At 41.6% G+C, this 15244-nt stretch overlaps 1 protein-coding gene across 1 annotated transcript in view; it reads right to left on the bottom strand.

Moving 5' to 3' along the window:
• lrfn1 (leucine rich repeat and fibronectin type III domain containing 1) overlaps positions 1 to 15244 on the bottom strand; it is a 150814-nt gene that overhangs the window by 18957 nt on the left and 116613 nt on the right. The window contains exon 3 of the mRNA XM_019874376.1: positions 12375 to 12501. The gene's annotated coding sequence lies outside the window, so the exon portion shown is untranslated. The remainder of the gene's footprint in view (positions 1 to 12374; positions 12502 to 15244) is intronic.

The raw sequence follows: 15244 nt of genomic DNA on the forward strand, positions 1-15244 counted from the left end.
TATATATATTTAGTACTCTTACACCGGCACGATTGTTAAGAATGCTAACTACAACAATCAAATGAAGTTGAAAGATATATTTAATTTCTGTTGTTGCTGTTTTTACCAACCTCGAAATTTCTGATTCTACGAGAGCCGCCACACGTCTTTGCACATTAGTTGCTAAATGTGCTTACAAGTTGAAAGAAAAACTGTTCTATTTGCATGCTAGCGCGCCATGTTCAATGAAGCATAAGGAGATGCTAATGAGCTATTTCTGCTGTGTACATACAAATGACGTTGAACGCGTGCTAAAGTCAGGACTCCTCAGTCTGATGCTGACATGGTGTGATAACAAAGTACTATGGGGAAGGACACTTTCACACTGCTGGTTTGGACAAAGCACTTTAGTCGCCTGTTATTTTGACACCCTGCTATATTTAGCGCTGATGCTTTTTCATTGTTAGGCATCATCTCTGTGCACTAACCTAATGAGGCTTGTCATTAGCACGTAATGGATTCACACGAGACATGAATGGCCGTTTTATTTCAAATGAAATTAATTTTACATAAAGTTGGTGCATTCTCAACATTAAAAAAAAATCAGAGGGATGAGGAGAAATAAAAGCGGTCATATAATGACAAAATATATGTTGTCTCATTAAGTAGCGGTAAAGAATAATTGTTTCATTATTATTTTGTGCTCAAGGGCTTTTTTCGAAAGTCTCAGGAAGAAATAATTGTGTGTGTGTGTGTGTGTGTGTGTGTGTGTGTGTTCTGCTATAGGATTCACCCCAATGTAATGATGGCCAATATTTTCATAAAGTAGTAGTAAGGATGAGAGTGTTTTTCTTCTTTACTCCCCGGGGAAAATCAACTTCAATAAAGTACAATAAAAAAGCAGAAGGAACTTTTGTTTTCCCCTCTTCAGTATTCCTTCTACCATTTTAATGATTAAGTTTCTTAAAAGTAGAAGTAACGAATTCCACGCCCCCGGGCTTTCCCTTACATGGAATTAACTGTTCGTGGAGTGAAAGTATTACCCAGAGTAAGATATCATTTGTTGTTCTTTATTTATTTATTTTTAATTTTAATCCAGGTGCTCACACTACTGCTATGATATGAAGTTAAACTATTCTTAGAGCAGAGTTAAAAAAAAAAAGTTAATTTCATTGATTTGCGTCATTGTTCCCCCAAAAGTGTAATGTAGTTATCACAAAGTGGAAATAAGGAACTTTCAGGTGTTATTATTACTGTCATTGTTGAGAAATTTGGGCCAGGACATCCCCTACTTTTGATGAGTAAATTCCTTTTTATGAAGTAGTAAGAGATAATTAGGAACTTTCTTTTTTTTTTTTTTAATTTGATCATAGGCCATCACTGCTGCTATGCAATTGTTTTTTTTTTTTTTTTTAACTTCCTACAACTACCCCAACTATGATGTGTGAGTTATCTTTAAAGTACTGAAGTAGTAAGAAATTTGTGATGAACTTTTCATAAAGTAGAACTAAATAATAAATTCCAGCTTTCTCGAGGGATCCCCCTTTCTTGGTGCTACATTTCATGAAGTCGTCGAAATAAGGAATAGTTTTTACTTTCTTAGGCTGAAGGGCTCCTTAAAATGCATTTCATAAAGTAGTTGCAAAGAATATATATATATATATATATATATAGATAGATTTTTTTTTTCGCTTGTGGGCTAACCCTACTTCGGCAATGTTTAGTTGACTTTTCATAAAGTAGCGATAAGAAAAGTTGCTTTTTGTTGTTGTTTTGTTTTTTCGACATACTCAAGGGATCCCGTGATGTGTAGTTAACATGCCATGTAGATACAAAAACAAAACATTTGCTTTTGGCGTCGTTTTTTCCTCAATTGACCCTATGTGGCTTTTATCTTTCATAAAGTAGAATGATTTTATTTTCATTTATTTGTTCATTTGTTCTCTCACTACAGTTGCAAGGTCAAACTACAACCGAGTATGGTCAACCCAGATGGGCAGAGTTTAAAATATATTTGCTAAGTAGATCGAGTGAAATGCTAAAGATATTCTAAGTGCCAACAAAACTTCTTATTTATGTACTGCATGTGAAAACCCCCACCCACAATGTTAGCACAGAAGCTAATACAATATGAGGGTTGGTCCTCCATACCAGGGGTGCCCAAATCCCAGGCTGCAGACCAGTACCGGTCCGTGGGTCATTTAGTACCGGGCCACCCAGAAAGAATAAATAACTTACATTACTTCTGTTTTATTTATTTTGGAATCTGAACGATGTTTTATTTTGGAAAAATTACCGGATTCTCTGTTCCATACGGATGGAACAGTGAATCCGGTAATTTTACCCCATTTGACGCAGGTCAAGGCGCGCTTCTCGGTCGCGTGATAGGTTACCGCTAAAATGAAACCTAGGAGCTAGCAAAATGTGTAAAAAAAAAAAAAAACGTCTTTGGAAAGTTTCTTAGGGAAGGGGAAAAGGCCCAGGCAGGAGACAGAAAAGCAGTTTCAAGAAAAAGAAGGCTACATTTAATAGAGAGTATCAGGAGTCCTACTTAAAATTCAGATTTATCTCAATAGGAGATTCCCACGCACCAAGCCCACTCTGCATAACATGCGACGATGGTGAGTCGTAATTTTTCATGCACTTTGTATTTGCGGTGTACCTTATTTTGAAACACATTCAAACATTACCATAGCGACCAGAGAGTGCTGCGGCCAGGGAGGACGTTCCTTGTGTCATGATTCGTTTTTTATTATTATATTTTGAAAATGCCACAGTTTTCATGCAGGTCATATCATATTATTTTGTTGTGTTTATCCACCACACCTTAAAGGGCGGTCCCTGAAAATATGGTCTGACATTAAACAGGTCCGTGGGGCAAAAAAGGTTGGGGACGGCTACTCTATACAATAGACCACCAGAGTAAGGGATCAGAGTCACCATGGTGAATGTTGCGTTCGCACACATCAGCCCATTTATTTGGTCGAGGATGAAGCAGAGCGAGTTCATTGGGAAGTTATCATTGCGCTGCTGGCGAGCCTACAAAAGAATTGGATCACAAGCCATTTGAAGGAAACGACATTATCAGAGATTTCTTTTGCATGTCTGTCTCGAGTTAATTAACGCTTTTGATGAATTGCCAATTAAATCCAAAATGCGGTGCAAAATGCCACGCAGTTAGAACAAATTCTCGACAAAGCATTGGCATGTCATATCCAATTCCCTTGGAGTGCCATTTTGTTGCTCCTTCTGAAGACAACATATTTTGATGGCTCCTTTTTTTTTTTTTTTTTTTTAAATTTACAAATTAGTGACAGCTCCTTCTGAAGACAACATATTTTGATGGCTCTGTTTTGTGAAATCCCAAAATATGTCACTTTTTTTTTTTTTTTAAATTTACAAATTAGTGACATCATATAACTGCTAGAGAATTACCCTGCCATCTAAACCAGGGGTGCTTAAGCCTTGCAAGCCCCAATACAACCTCCTCCAACACACATTCTAATGTAGTAAAAGTACAATTCTTCTCTTGTGTTCACAGGACTGCATTATACTTTCTCCCAGTGGCCAAAAGGGGGCACCCTAGAAGGAGCAGTGAAATTTGTTTCCATCCATCCATCCATCCATCCATTTTCAACACTACTTATCCTCTTTGGGGTCAAAGGTGTGGTGAAGCCTGGGCCAACTGACTTCAAGCGAGAAGTTGGATACACCCTGGACTGGTCACGAGTCAATTGCAGGGCAAAAAAAAGAAAAAACCCAAACAAGCATTGACACTCACATTCACACCTATGAACAATTTCCAGTCTGACTAAACTCCACACAGGAGATTTTGAGCTGAGATTTGAACCGAGAGCCGCACAACTGTAAGGTAGACGTGCTACCAACTCGTGCAACGTGCTGCCGGAATTTTGTATCTCCAGTTTGTTCAAATAGGGTTCTCAATTAGCGGCCAATCTGGACGCTTCTTCCACACAAACGGCCGCAATAAAATAACCAATTGAAGCAGTTTTCCATTGGAATAAAAGCCTCCCTCCTTAAGTGACAAATTGTAAATTGAAAAGCCAGCCCGGCCCGGCAATTTGATGCTATTCTTTAATTTATTTCGGGTTGCACCAGGTGTGTGATCCGTCCGCTCATTACAAAACAAGGAAATGAAGGCCTCGCCGGCCAATTAGTGGACACCATAACAAAGTCTCTGAATAATAGATAAGCTTGATTAGTTTTAGGTATTCCCGCTGATCAAATCCAGTCATAAAACATTAAAATTAAATGAGATGAAAAGGAGCGGGAGGCGCCGGGGTGTGTGGTGGTGGCTATTTTTCTATTTTCTGCCGTCGCGCTAGCACGCTCCGCCACGTCCGGCCCGGCGCCATTACGCCGCTTTAAGAGCAACGCTGTCCGTTAATGCTTCATACACGACAGCTCATGGCGCTGCCAGGAGTGCATTACTCCATCCCCGCTTCACGCCCCCTCCTTGCCGTCCCGGTGAGCCAAAGCGAATTACAGCAACAGATTGGGCTCTCGTGTCATCCGGGGCCCGAGTGGACGGGAACACCGTTGCCAAGTCTCTTTCAGATGTGCAACAGAGCAGCAAGATAAAGGACCCTGACAATTTGGGATGAGAGACAATGCGAGGTGTTAGCTCGGCGCAGGTCGGAGAAGTTTATTCCTTGGAGGAGAAATTGAAAGTGAGACTTTGAAATACAAACCACACTCCATTGGTGGGCGATTAGATTTTAATTCAGCATGCCAAGCAAATCTATGCGACTCCCGAGAAAAAACTGAATGAGGAAGATGGTTTCAGAAGGTTTCAGTCAGTCAAATGCTACCACTGGTTTCAGACCCTAATTTGAAACCCTAAACCAGTTTTGAAGCCTTATCTTTAAACAAAGATTTGAAACCATAAAACAAAACTGAAATCTGATATTTAATCCTAATCCAGGTTTGAAACGCATATCTGAAACGAAAACCCATATTTCAAACAATTAGGAAACCCAAACACTTTCTTTGAATCCTAATTGAGGCCTGAAACCCTAATTTGAAACCCTAACCAAGCCTTGCAACCCTGATTGAAAATATATTGGCTCAAAACACGACATTAAAATCCAAACTCAGGCTCGAAATCCTAGTTTGTAACCTTTACGCAAACTTGAGTCCCTGCTTTCAAACCCTAACTCTGTCTGGAAAATCTAATTTGAAAACTCTAATTTAAAAGACTGATTTTGGGTTGACGCCCTAATTTGACAGCCTAACATTGATTTGAAACCTTAATTATGAACATTTGACTATGCTTGAAGCCCTATTTTGAAACCATAAACCTTTCTCGAAACCCAAATATGAAACCCTTCCACTTATTTGAAACCACACAAGATCCCATCCAGGATTCAGGTCCAACTTTGAAACCTAATCCTGTCTTGAAACCCAAATTTGAAAACCTCGAACCCCAAATCCCAAATGAATCAATCAAGCTTGGCTTCCACCCAAGTGGGGGCAGTTTGGGAGGCCATTTTCTGATCTCAGTGGACATAGGAAATTGCTCTGATGAGTTTGGTGCTGAAGAAGGCCACCAAACAGCATTGGGATGAATGCACAAACGTTGAGATCACATGCAGAGAGAATCCGTCAGTCTTTTTTTTTTTTTGACGTCTTCCAGGAAACTCATATTGTTTTGAAGAGCAGCTCTTCTACAATTGCCCCTTAACTGAAAGCAACTGTACTTCTTATTGACTGAACGCCAGGCGAGACACCCACACGGGAGACTCTCCCTGATTTTTTGTTCTCTGCTCTGGGAGGCTTGTTTGTATTCAGTCAAGAAGGGGGGGGGGAGCCCTGATTATGCTATTTTTGGAAAATAATGGAAATGGATTCTTAAAGTCAGCGGTAATTAACGAGTGTGGGCATGAAGCCAGCTCGTACGTGTTTGTGTGTGCAATGACGGAACCATTTGATGTCGGAAAAAAAAACATATTGCCCAAGGGGGGGCGTTGAAACAAGGCTAGCTCGCTGCCTTAACACCCTCCCCCCACCCCCAAAAACAGTTTGATGTACAAAAGAATCAATAGAGTGTCGAGATGAATGTGTTGAAGTGACTCAGTTCTCCAATGAGAAGAGATTTGACAGCGCAAGCAGCATGGGCTCGACCGCCTTGGAGCTGCTTGCACGTACGAGAATATTTCTGTTGACTTACGCTTGTGTGCAGATGCCTTTGATTTTTCCCCAACATTTACACTACTGTGCAACCGCCCAAGAGAGAAGCGCGTGGCGCTGCTACACATCTAGGTGCTTCTAATTTGAAAATATGTGAACATTCTTCACTGTCACAAATTGACTCATTTGAAACCCTAACCATACATAACCCTACGTGTACTCATAAACACTAACACCGAATTAGAACCCAAAAGCCCTAAAAGCCAAATTTTACACCTTAAAGTAAAGCTTGATTCAGCTTCGGGGCTTCTACTGAACTTTACCATTTCAAACGTATACCGTATACATGAAATGCAAGACGACAACACAAAAGTGAAATGCAAAGCTCATTTCTCAAGCGGCTCCAGAGATGCTACATTTTCTGAGCATGGCAAGGAGTGCTATTAACCAGGAGCGTAAGCGCTCACATTCGACGCCAGGACACACGGGCAGGTGGCGACAAAAATTCCCGTCATTTCCGGAATAGAAGCCGCTACTTTTTTCACACGCTTTCAACCCCGTGGCTTATTTAATGATGCGGCCTGATTAAAGATTTTTCCAACGACCGCCAGGGAGCGCTCGCAGAAGCGCTGCTACACATCTAGGTGCCTCTAATTTGAAAATATGTGAAGATTCTTCACTGCCACAAATTGACTCATTTGAAACCCTAACCATACATAACCCTACGTGTACTCATAAACACTAACACCGAATTAGAACCCAAAAGCCCTAAAAGCCAAATTTTACACCTTAAAGTAAAGCTTGATTCAGCTTCGGAGCTTCTACTGAACTTTATTTACCATTTCAAACGTATACCGTATACATGAAATGCAAGACGACAACACAAACGTGAAATGCAAAGCTCATTTCTCAAGCGTCTCCAGAGATGCTACATTTTCTGAGCATGGCAAGGAGTGCTATTAACCAGGAGCGTAAGCGCTCACATTCGACGCCAGGACACACGGGCAGGTGGCGACAAAAATTCCCGTCATTTCCGGAATAGAAGCCGCTACTTTTTTCACACGCTTTCAACCCCGTGGCTTATTTAATGATGCGGCCTGATTAAAGATTTTTCCAACGACCGCCAGGGAGCGCTCGAGCAGAAAAGGTAACAGTGAAACGCGATCATGTGTCACAGTGAAAACAACCGGCCATGAGAGGGCACACTTCCCCTGTGTTTTGAACTGGACTGCAAACCGAAAGCTGCTTGGCTGTGTCTCTGACAGACTTGACCGAACGCAAAATAATTTTTATGGAGGGCTTTATTCCCGACTGAACATAGAAAATGTACAGCATTAATAAAATAGGAGACTGATAAAATCAAATGGGACTAACAAATAGAAAAGTATACAAAAATAGACAACAGTAGTAACTGGTGTGCACTTTCCGGCATGTTATATGTGCCCGAAACACGTGGAAAACTACGAATTTCCCTTGCTTCACGGCTGTTCACGCGACCCATTGTGCGACACCGTTCCAAATCCCAAACGACGATATTTTACTCTTAGTATCAGCCGGGTTACAATGCCGATTGCAGATACAGTCATACCTTGGTCTTCAACCATAATCCGTTCCAGAAGGTTGTTCGAAAAACGATTTGTTCGAAATCCGAAACTAATTTAGTAGCCCATGATTAGGGGCTATGCAGAAATAACCAAAAAAAAAAACCAAAACAAAAAAAAAAGATTTGCGTAAATCACAACAAATATGTCAGCTCACAATGAACATTACACGAGGAAGCTTCCTCGTGTAAGGAAGCTGAGAGGAGTCGAGTTGCGTATTCGGGTTAGCTCAGTTTGGTCGAAAACCAGTTTTCGGTCGTAATCCGAGGCGTAAAAATCTCGAATTTTCTGGTCGAAATCTGAATTGGACGATCACAAAGATGTTCGAAAACCGAAGTTTGACTGTACATCAGGTCTGAATAAGCACAGCTCAGTGTTCGTCTCACTTCACTTCCTGGTCCAAGTCTCATGAGACTTCCCACGAGATTATCCAATGCTCTTTTTAAAGTGACAGTGTTCCATTTATTAAACCAGGCAGCGTTCACTACAACAGTCATAGTGTTGCTCACCTGGTTACATATGCCAAAAGAAAACCTCCCGAAAGACATTATCTTGAAAGCTGACACGAAAGCGTGGATGGTGTTACGGCAGGGAACGGTGCCTTTTTTTGTTTTGTTTTTTTAAACCAGCCGTGTGAGTGCTGTTTTACTGTCGCCATGCTTTGCCGTGTTACAGGCAAATAAAAGTTATGGTATGTTATTAAACCTTGAACCCTCTTTCTCTGTACCGTTTTTCTTTGGAAATATCTCGTTACAATATGGGCACCTGCGGCTTATAGACAGGTGTGGCTTGTGTGTGTACAAAATGGTTTTTCCTTGAAAAATGTCGTGGGTGTGGCTTATAATCAGGTGCACTCTATAGTCCGGATATTACGGTACCTTGACGAGAGACAGCCGGTCCACAGAACGCAAGGAAGGAAGAAGGCAGGCTAAGAATCAAGAGTGACACTGCCGGAATGTTGAATGCAGAAGGCTAATAGCTTAACCTCTTTCCCCTCCTTGCCGTGTGCCGCCATTCCGGAAACTTGGTTTCACTATCTACTGAAAGCGCCATTTCTCGGCTGCAGGCTACCATCTTTTTGTGTGCGCAGCCGTGAACTAGAGCGGGGAATTGGGTTGTTGCGCCTCGTGACTCTTTAGACATGACAAGCTGGATTCAATTATCGGTACTCTTCAAAGAGCAGCAGCTCAAAGAATCCCAAAGAATCTTTAAATGAATGAATGAATGAATGAATAAATAAATAAATAAATAAGGGCATGGACTTGCTATCAACAACACAAAAACACACCAGAGCGATTATTGCCTTTTCAGGAGTTAAAGCAACGGCGAAGGGAAAAATGTTTGTAATCATATGTTCTATTTGAGTCGAAACACGAATTTCTGACTAATATTGCGTTTTTGAACTTAGAAACAACTCGATAATAATAATAATAATCAGTTGGAGATTGAAATAGGCGAATTGAAGTCATGATTACCAAAGCTAGGTAATAAGCATAAGGTAAAAAAAAATATATATGCATATATAAATATATAACAAACGTTTGGTTTGTCACGACTGCAACAGTTTCTGGTTGTCAGCCTTAAAGGTAAGTAGGCAAAATTCATTTTCACCAATGAAACTATCATTGAAAAGTAGTGCGCCCACTGTTGGGAGTCTTCCAGACATTCGCAGTTCAACAGAAATGGCCGAGTGGTTGTGCTCCATGGCGGAGCACCGTTGGCAAGTGGCCAGGGCAGTCGCTCAAATCATTATTGAGCCAAGACAGCAATTTTATATGAGTAAAATCTTACAGCACTGAACAAAAATGTCACCGGAAAGTGCAAACCCGCCCGCCCCCCGCCCCCCCAAAAAAAAAAATGATGACCTCGTCTCTTTTACTCATACATTGATGGACTCGATGTAAAATCGGGGGCCCGTTTCATCGAACACAACGCTGATATACTGGCCATGACATATTCTCTTGTGTGAATGGCAAAATTTTAGAAAAAAAAAAACTGAATCCTTTTCTTTTTGGTTATGCAGAATGAGTGAAGCCACTTGCTCGAAAAAAAAAAACATGAACAGGAACAGCCATAATGTCCAACTCACTAGCGGGCTAATTAACCTGGTCAAGCCATTTCTTTTGAACCAATACAGTGCAAGCGGGGGCCATCCGAGTTCTTTGTTCCTATCGCTGAGTAATTTCCTCTTGGCTGCAGCCAGCACAGAGGTTATGGCCGCAGCGGGTGAGAGGTAGGCCGACAAGCGAGATCTCCCACTGGGAGGTGACTATTTTTACTCTCAACAAAAGTGATTTTCTCATGGATGCAGTAGTTGTGTGACAATCGCATGATGAGGGAAAAAAAACAAACCAAAAAAAAAAAAAAAAAAAAACACCAGAAGACAGATGTTGAGGGGGATACAGGTACCCACTGCACTTCAGATGGGTACAATTATTCACGCCTGACTGCTCTCTGAAGACACAGCACAGATCATTAACTCCATCCTCTCGTGCGCCAGCGTTTAATGAACACTCGCATGCTAAAAGATGTAAGGCCTGAGCGTTAGGTATGGCTGCGCTTTATGGACCATCTCTACTTCAGAGACTCCACCAGCAACCATCCTTAACCCACATGGATCACATCTTTCATATTAGTGGCAAGTAGTAGGTCATCTGCAGGTTCAAGGAAGTTTAATGTAAGACTTGTTAAAATCTCACACCTCTCATTCAATGCTTTTCATTAAAATAGTTCTTACAAGTGCAGTCCAAACTGTCCGCATGGGTTGGACTTTTCACTCTTTTGGCATTATCGTAGACGGTCGCAGCTAGAAAGGACCGTTTGCGCCGTTGTGGGAGTGAACACAGACAACTTGATTCCTGGCCTATTGAAATGGCTCCACTAATTCCTAAGGAGTAGCTGGAATGTGTGCAGGAGATGGGCTTACACAAAGGGTGTTGATTATTAACCGCGAGAAGCTCTCCACTTGCGGATCATATTAAATTGGCTGCTGTGAGGTCGGCCCTTCCACTGCCTTGCACCACCCATTGTGCATACATATGTGACCTGGTCTCAAGTCTTGTTTACTTTTTGTCACCAAATTTTCAGGTGCGCCTGTGGCATGTAATGGCGAGGCACAGCGCAGTCAGGTAAATAGAAGCACGTGTGATGGCACCTGTGGCTATAGCCAATCCGTGGCTGAGTTTTTACTATCTGAATCTGGATTTAACACTTCTCTTCTCCATCTACTTAATTCCTGATATTTAAATTGACATATTATTTTCAACAAATATTACCCAATTTCCACAAGCGACACACCAATGGAAAGCATTTTTAATGCCCTTTCAGAATAATTCCCAAATAAATGCCTCCTTTTCTAACCCCTCAAAGAAAGTTACATTTTTATTATGAATGCAGCGTAACTGATGTGTATTCCATCTGTGGCATTTTTTTTCGACTTTTGAATGGCATAATGAAGGATTTTTTTCCCCCAAAGGATAATTAAGGCCTTCACTTCAGAAATTGGGCCAACCTTTTTAGTACTAGAGTGGATTGCAAGGTAGAGTACTAATTAATCTGTCGAGATGAAAAATTCCCCAACGGTGGTGTGTAAGATTAAAGCAGGATTTTAGAAAAACGACAGGTCTGAAACTTTCTTATCTCTATACGAACACGGGTACAAACTAGAAAAACTACGACAGTACCTGCAAAGTCACAATTAATTTACTCTATCGAGAAGGCCATTGTGCTCTCACGCTGGGGTGATTCACTTTCATCCCAGGTTGGGGATGAAAACGAACTTGCATGAGAAAGTCCCGAATGTTTTCATTCATTCATCAATTCCCTATCCGGCTCATCCTTCACAGGAAAGTGGAGCCGATCGCGACTGACTTTGTGCCAGAAGTGGAACTACACCCTGGAATGGTTGCCACTCAATCATAGGGCGCGTATAAAGACAAGACTTTTCACACTCTCGCTGACTGGGAATTGAACCCTCACTGCCTATACCAAGAGGGAACCATGACATCATGTGACTCTATGAACAATTTAGAGTCATCATTTAACCAAACATGCATGCGGGAAGGATTTAAACCTTGAATCTTGACTGTGAGGCAGCTGTGCAAAACAAATGCCCCACTGTGCTGCCTGTAAAATCCAGATGAAGAAATGTTTTGTATTTTTCTATAAAATGCTAAACTTAATACCTTTGCATTCAATCCAACCATGCATACATGCACTCATTCCTTTCGCTCCCGATTGTGTGTAGTCTGTACTCCTAAACCTCATTTTCTCCATCTTACCAAGACATTCTGGACAATCATGTGTTTCCAATTTTTAGTAAATTCAACAAGAAACTCTCCACCATCTTGCAGAAATAATCTCAGGAGAGTGGAAATGAATTGTTCTGCCTTCTAGTTCCAACCAGGTCTCAAAACTGAAAATGCCTACTAAGGCTTGGATGACCATGCAGGCTTTAAAAAAAACAAAAACAAAATGGAATTCTGACCTAATTCTACTCTCCACCTGCGCTTTCATGGCCTTCCCTGTAATAAATAGCCATATCGGATGTGCATATGCTGCAGGTTGAAAGTGCTGATGCGCCAACTGCTAACGCAACACTTTCCACGAAAGGGCAGCTGCGATGAGTCGTCGCAATTAACTCACCACAAGTCAAGCGCTGGTCTCCATTGCGAGAATCACATCAGTATCCCGATCAGCTGGATGTGATGTCCACTCGCCACTAGAAGGCACTTGTCGCGGTCGGTGGCTGTTTGGAACAGGGAAGAGCCACCTGAGGAGAAGAAAAAAATGCTTTGAGTTGAGCAAGGTAAACGCATAAACAATAATCAGGTTGAACTGGAGTATTTATTTCACCCCTTCCGATTAAAGGATCAATTGTCGGATGTCTCGATAAAATTAACTGAAGCGATCTCCTTCGAGTTTTGAAAAAGATTTTTCCTTCGGCATCAATTTGGTAAAGAGTCAGGGGCTGATTATCGTAAACGTTAAACCTGTTCAGTGTTTAAGATGACAAATCCTCATGTGGTCAGCACAGTGTTCAGTCCAGCAATGGACACTTGAGATTGTACCATGAAATTAGGAAGCGATCGAACTTACACGCTCAAGATCGTCAGTGGAGATATCGTTATGTGTGCGGTGTGCTGAGTTGATGATCTTGCAAACACCACATACTCTGATATTGTAGCGGTAAGATCACTCACATTTTCAAAAATCAGTCAAAACTGGGCAATAATTGAGCACGGCATGATTCAGTGGTAGAGCGGTCATGTCCCAACCCCGAAGTTGGGGATTCAATCCCCGGTCTCTGCGGCCTTGTCAAAGTCTCCTTGAGGAAGATACTGAACTGCTCAGACGTCTCTGAAATATTATCCTTTATCTTTTGGTGTCTGGAGTGAGAAAGAGTCAGCCGACTATCATAAATGTAAATCCTGTTTGATATTTATGATAGCAAATCTTGATATACACTGTGCTGGCCATCTCGAGTACACCCCGCCCTATAAGAGCAGAAAGAACACTACCCATTCATTCATCCATCTTCTATCCGGCTAATCCTGTTCTGCATCGAAGGTGACCTGGAGCCCATCCAAGATTACACAGTGGACTGGTTTCTGTATGACACTCACGACTACTCTTCAATGGGGGGATACATTTATGGCACCATATAGGAGATAACTTACTCTCACTACAAAATGGTAAACTCACAATACATGTGACATATGTTTCGATAAGGAAGGAGTTTGAACACAGCCCATGTCCATTCGAGGTCGAATTTGAGGGGAAAGCACCTCGGTAGCAGAAGCCGCCCGTGTGACCGATTCACACAAAATCTGGCACACATTTTCTTCGTGACAGGAGGCAGAAAAATCAATGATGAAGCCATTCTGTAAAACACACAGGTCGTCCGGCATTTTCTTTTGAAGGTGCCCTTATTTATCTGGGATTCAGCACATTTCCAGAGGTTGGCCTTAGCAAACTCCCCCGAAGGAATTTAAACAATTGTCACCAAATTTTGAAGCAGAAATACGATACAGGATGAGCGCTGCAAAATTGTGAAAATTATTACATTTTTTTTGGTTTGTTTTGGGGTTTTTTTTGCTTTTAATCACAAGATGTGAGTGTGGCGGGAAAGTTTCAAGATTTGCCATGAAAACCAGACTGAGAAACACACCAAACATTGCGCAAATGCATATCCTTGCAAAATTTATGTATTTCGGCGGTCCTGAATGCAACTCCGACTTTGTCGCAGCCAACAGCGACTTGGGAAATATTTGCACCTGCCACCAGTGGGTTCAATGTTAATCATGACAAAACATACTTCAATCAATCAAGAACCGATTGCGTGAAATGCATTAGTAGTCGGACATTTTGGTTCGAAGATGCCATTTTTCAGGCATTTTGGTCATTTCCAAGGCTCGTACCTAAACAAACATCTGCTAGGAAATTCACACGAGTGTGACCAAATTTCAACCGGGGACGCCAATTTTGACATGGTGACAAGAAATGGCCAACAATGATTTCCGGCAGGGGAATATTAAATTTCTTCAATAGTCAGACAGGATATAGTTGACAGATGGATTATATTAAATTTGTATTTTATTTGTATTTCAATCTGAGGTCACTGAGGTCAACCTCTGTTGCGCTTGAAAATAAACTCGAATTGACTGCATCATTTGATGAAAAAAAAAAAAAAAGCTCTCTCCAAGTGGGATCGCTTTCGCATTTATAAACTAGTCCTAGACAGTATTTGTGGGCGAGACGAGCAACATTCCTAAAGACACAAGGGAAGCAGTCAAACATTCATAATCTCATTGACTGAGCTTGCTCCTTCTTCCACTTGGCAGCTTTGGCTGCGATATGAATGTTGATCTGATTACGAAACAACGGGAAGGAAGCGAAAGCAGTGGGAGAGACGACAGAAAAGAAAAAAAATGCTTTGGGGAGACTAAGACTATGAATGTGCGTCCTGTCATTAATATTTCACTGCATCATCGTAGCTAAAGGAGAACAAAGCGAAAACGGAGGGGGCGGTAAGAAAGGATGTGATGAAAAATGCATCGTATTTTGAAAAGGCTTTGGAGAGGATCCGAGCAAAACAAAAGAACAGCGCTACCAAAGGCCAGATGAAGCTAGAAGAACACGTGGTTTGTAATTTACTTCTCCCCTGCTAAAAACCAGGAATGAGGAATAACCTGCCAAGGTCACCAAACTATCTCACACGACACCATGTCACCGCTCAGCACACAATCTAAAAAAGATTTGCCTCAGACAGAGCCATCATGCAAATACAGAATTCCTTCAGCTAGCTTTACTGTATATCAATTTGTATTCCGAAAGAAGAAAGCCTTCCACTCTTCATCCAGCCAAGTCAAGAAATTCTGACACACGGACTTGCTTTCGTTTGATTTCCTTATTTTATTAAGTCACTTCCATCCTCGTCACTTCACCTCAGGTCTGAACCTGTCACGAGCATGTCAGGAAATCAATTGGGGGGGGGGGGGGGAAAAGGAGGGGGC

Source organism: Hippocampus comes, unplaced genomic scaffold (assembly GCF_001891065.2).
Source record: "Hippocampus comes isolate QL1 unplaced genomic scaffold, H_comes_QL1_v1.1 scaffold125, whole genome shotgun sequence".
NCBI lineage: Eukaryota > Metazoa > Chordata > Actinopteri > Syngnathiformes > Syngnathidae > Hippocampus > Hippocampus comes.